The sequence below is a fragment of the Malaya genurostris genome, chromosome 2 (genome assembly GCF_030247185.1).
Source record: "Malaya genurostris strain Urasoe2022 chromosome 2, Malgen_1.1, whole genome shotgun sequence".
Taxonomy (NCBI): Eukaryota; Metazoa; Arthropoda; class Insecta; order Diptera; family Culicidae; genus Malaya; species Malaya genurostris.
Window position 1 is genome coordinate 162,300,458 of NC_080571.1, and position 5,379 is coordinate 162,305,836.

A 5,379-nucleotide genomic window follows, 5' to 3' on the forward strand; every position below is an offset into this window, starting at 1 on the left:
ATAAATTCAGTTTGGAAAATTACTTTTACTTAATTCAAAGTACAAAATATGTAAAAATAATACAAAATTCAGAATCAATTCACTTTTGCTCGATATGACCACCTTTTGCCTTGACTATGGCCTTGAGACGGTCAAAAAACGAATCGCAAGCTGCCGAATGTGACTTGCAGGTATTTAGGCCCACTCGCGGACAATAACTTTTTTCAGCGCCTCGAGACTGGTGTATCTTTTAGTTCGGACTTTGCTCTTCAAAATGGCCCAAAGAGAATAATCCATTGGATTCCCATCTGGTGAATTCGAGAGCCATTGTGTGGACGTGATGAAGTTCGGAACGTTGTTTTTCAGCCATTCTTGGTTCACTCGAGCTTTGTGAGACGGTGCCGAGTCCTGCTGAAACGTCCATGGTCTGCCACCGAAATGTTTGTCTGCCCACGGCTTCGAAGCAACCTCCAGAATACTTTCCCGATATGTCGCATTTACCTTGACGCCAGGCTCGATGAAAACGATTGGAGAGCGCCCATCTGCGGTTACAGCGGCCCAAACCATTATCTGTTGCGGGTGCTGCCTCCTGGTGGCCAATCGATGACTCAAATTCTCGTATGAACGGTCGGTCAAGTAAACCCTATCGTTTTGAGAGTTTACGAATTGCTCAATTGGAAAAATTTTCTCGTCAGAAAATACAATGTTCGGAAATTGACCGCTTTCGGCCAAACGAAGCAACTCCTTCGCTCTCTCAAGTCAAGATTTTTTTTTCGCGTTCACTTTTGGCAAAATGCTTACAGCTTCTTCACAATATTTTTCAACGATTTCCTCGTAAAAATTCGATAGCCGAATTTTCTTCCGTCCTAAATCGGTTTTTGCATAAACGAGACATAATTCCTCAAATTCGTCTGAAGACTCCTCTTCCGAGCTACTGGAGTTACTCTCAGAACTTGCCAATAAAGTTGTAATCACATTTGTTATCATGTCGCTCCTTTTTCTATTCATTTTAAAATCAATTAAAAGTATTTAAAACTAACTTTTAAAGAATGGAGAGGTTGGAATAGTTTTCCAACGTTAATTCACCAATACCAACGAAACAGAAGATGAACGCAACGCTGCCAGAAAAAGTGTTTGCTAGAGAAAACTAACCCGGTTTCGAAACTGAGTTTTCAAGCGAAAACGACATTAGTGTGAACAGTGCGGTTTTAACTTTATATTACTCTCGTTAAAACATGTTATTTTCGGCCAGTGTGAACATAGTATTACACGCTGCCAAAAAAAAAAACCCAACGGTTGACTTAAATTTACCTAACATGAAGTAATCAAGCATGTTTTTTATTGTTGGGTGAAAAGTACTGTATCGATTGAGTAGTTTTCACTCAACAGTTTAGTTTACTTCAATAAGTTGCTGTTGGGTGAAAATAATTTTGTGTGTTGCATGGCAGAAACTATCGGTCAGATTTGGAGCATTACTCTCACGGTCGAATCTCTAAATATACGTGCTTTTTGTTTATAGGTACAACAAGCTTTTGAAAGGCTTCAACAACTTTGGATTGATGCTCGATTGTAAATGGAGAGATGTGGAAAACAGTGAGATTTTGTTTAAATATTTTTATGCTCAAATATATGAAAAATATTTTTACCGTTTCAGAGTATGTGAGAGGAACATTGCGGATACTGAAAAAATTAACTAACCGTGGAATTAAACGTACAGCAGATGATGATAAATTATCAGTCGAAGAGATTCTGGCTACACCTTTGATTAAATGAATACAGGTAATGATTTCTGATTATATTTTCAATTTTTAACAAGCATATTGTGATGCATTTTTTTTTCTTCTCTTAGATGGTTCCTGGCAAAACAGACTACGAGGTCGTCAAACAATATAGTGAATTAGCATGCATGCCGCACATTGTATGTGTGGCACCGGTATTTAACGAAGGACCTATGTTTATTGTATTTGATAAAAATATTTTGCCTTGCGGTCATCGATATATAGAGACTATAGACACATTTTTCAAAATTTTTGAAGCTAAGAAAATTAAGAAAATTATTCGATTTTGTTAGTTTTTTATAAACAACAATAGTCTGTAGATCTAATACTGTTGCAGCTCTAATTGCAAAATACAATGAACATGAATTCCCATAAATGTGCGAACAGATTTAATTTTCATTACATTGTTGAAATATGTAAAATGATAAATATTGAATAAATAACGTAATCATAGTTGACATCATTTTTTGCGTTTAATTTTATTTTTCAAACCATCGAACGAAAACTGAAATCAAATTACCCAAGCTGATTTCTATATCGCTTGCGTAGTTTCTACCTAATCAGTACTATTGACGCTTTTACTCAAAAATAAGTAAAACCCATTTTACCCAAAATTGACTTCCTGCACACAACCCCTCTATTGTGTGAAAAGTACTTAAAATTAGGTAATTTTTTGGCAGCGTGTAGAGTTGAATATTCGAACGATTCCCAAAACCAACAATTTTTTGTTATTATAAAAAACTGTATAATGAAGATATGAGTTGTACTTGTATAGGAAACAGTAATTGCATAATTTCATATGGTAAATGAAATGACTCGAGATCAGGATGATAATGAAACGTAAAAATATTATATAAGAAAGATTCATAATTGTGATTGTCATCAGGGTATACTGCTGTAAAGTTAGCTTCAAACAGATTTATATTGCATTTGAACTACGTAATGCGGTTATTATATTTCGTTCAAGGAGCTCCTTGTATTGAAAATTTCTTCCGAAAAAGTCGTTCAAAAGTCAATAAATTCAGAAGAATAATCGATTTTATTTTTTCGTTTGATTGTATAAAATCAAGGGGCAAATCAGTCTAAGCTCTAGACAATCTCATACTAATAAACTCATGTCATTCCAAAATAATTTTCTCTAATCTCATTTAATTCCAACTAGTCTAGATAAGTTTGGGTAATTTAAAACTAATCCAACCAAGTTTTTCCTAATCTTGTTTGAAGTGTATCTGTCATTCGAGCTCCCACGCAGAGATGCCATTTATACAGATTTATCTGTATTATACAGATTTTTACATGCGCATACAGATTTAATACAGAGTACAGATTTTATACAGATTTCTTAAATTAAATACAGATTTTTACATGCGCATACAGATTTAATACAGAGTACAGATTTTATACAGATTTCTTAAATTAAATACAGATTTATACAGATATCACAAAAAGTAAAAAAGAAGTAATGAAACTTTTTCGTCTGAGCGTGTTTGATTGGCCATATTAAAATGAAAATTTTTTCGTGCAGCTGTTTAATGATGAACGCTGAAATACATTTATATCATAATTTGAAACCAATTTGAACTGATGTTCAAGGAAGTCATGGCGTCATGAAACTTTATTTTCAGACTGAAAAGTTGTATGACCTGACTTGACGTTGCGTATTGGTCTTTTGAATTCCTTTTTTGAATTCCAAGTCATCATTTTCAAACGAAAAAAAGGCAAGGACTTACGATCAGAGCTGCTAAATGTCACTATCAACGAGCAACTTTGCATGACGATGATTGGAAAGTTTATGTCACTGGACTGCTGCCAACCAGGCTCTACCAATCATCATATATTGAGTGTCTGAGAGCCGATCTGTCATAACTTAAATTCTCTTGATATTATACTCACCAGGACGCTCATTGATTGCCGATGCGATTGATATTATCTTCATTTCTCCTGTCACTGCTTGATTACGATGTGACTAAATATTATTCAAGCAGCATAAACATTGAATTGAATTCATGTACACCAATAAACTCCGAAATCCGATGACTTTTTACAAAAAAAAATTAACTTTATCAATTTTTGTTTATGTTAGTACTCTCATGAAATTTTTTTACTTCAACAGGGAATAGGAGAATGAGAGAGAGAACAAAATGCGTCACCTGTCTTTGACTGAGTATACTTCTACTTGGTCATTGAACTATCGAGTATCTCATTTGACATACACTTTGACCGTACCGATTACAGTTGACGATGATTTTAGTCAGTCTGTCAAGGTCATTTGACATGAATGACAATTTGCAGCTCTGCTTACGATATAAAGGAAAGCTCCTTGCATCTGCCATTTTATAACAATAATCTAATGGAATAACATCTTTAAACATAATTTTATTTCCGAAATTTCCTTTCATTAGTGAATACAGATAAATACAAATTTTTTATATAAATCAATACAGATTTTCTATGAAAATATCTGGTATCTCTGCTCCCACGTTTACAGCCTCTTATGTCAAAATAAAGCTTTTACAGATTTTGGCTAAACCTCTCTAATCCCATTCTAATCCAGCGAGATCCCTGCTAAACTTTTTTACTCCCGGTAAAACTTGTTTGAGTTCAGACAAAGTTTAGAGTGATTTGCCCCTTGTATAAAATTCTTGTAAATTTAGTCTATGTGTAGTGTGTAAGCAATTTGCTCAAGAAAGTTTTAGTTTTAGTAGAAATTCCAATTAGCTTACAAGTAGACTCATCTAATTTTATCATGGAAAAGTTTTCTTCTATAAAATGCATTTCGTAAATATGATTATCATTAGAGCATACGACAATTCTTTTGAATACAAAATAAACGCCGTATTCATCGGTCACTAAATATTTCCCCAAATATAGTGTGTTCACTGTCTTCGATGGAGAAATTACAATCGTTATACAGTTTGGCTTTTAGGTTTTGTGTTTATAAAATGCGTGGCCGCCGGTTTATATGCAAAAGCATTATGCTTAAAACTAGCCAACGATTCAAAATTTCTGTTCAGGTTATATTTATTATCTATGGATTCATCCAAATGAAAATATTTGACGACCATCTTGTGTCCTATGTTTTGCGATTTTTTTTTTAATTTTTTCGGCAAAGCTCTTGAACTTTGGGTTGAAGGAAGTCCATGTCGCGAATCTGATAGGGCTCCAATGATTTGCTGCTAATATCGCTCTACCTCTAGGTTTGCTAATGTCAATTAGCATCGAAATCGAAACAATTTCTCGCGCCCACTCTGTCTGCAGCAGAGATGCCAGATATTTAAAAAAAATCTGTATAGCTTTATACAAAAAGTGTGTATTAATCTATATTCACTAATAAAATGACAACGTGGTTGTAGAATGGTAGACTCAATCAGTCGTTGCCGCGTTCACAATAATATTCAACGACGAATTTTTTTTATATCCACAACAATTGAATTGTAATTCCATAAACTCGGTTGATTTTGCAGATGGCCTTAAGAGCAAGTGACAATTATCTTTGTTTACTCTTTCTTTCGATTATTGTGAGAAAGTGAAAAAAGAGAAACTGTTACTTGCTCTTATGGCCTTCTGAAAAATCAACCGAGTTATTTATCTAGTTTGAAATTGTTGATTTCATTATTTGACA

At 34.1% G+C, this 5,379-nt stretch overlaps 1 long non-coding RNA gene across 1 annotated transcript; it reads left to right on the top strand.

Moving 5' to 3' along the window:
- The first annotated feature begins 1,206 nt into the window (after positions 1–1,206).
- Positions 1,207–2,196, top strand: LOC131431596 (uncharacterized). The gene is made up of 3 exons (XR_009229698.1): positions 1,207–1,572; positions 1,634–1,758; positions 1,829–2,196. It is a non-coding gene; the product is annotated as an uncharacterized LOC131431596 (long non-coding RNA).
- The last annotated feature ends 3,183 nt before the right edge of the window (positions 2,197–5,379 follow it).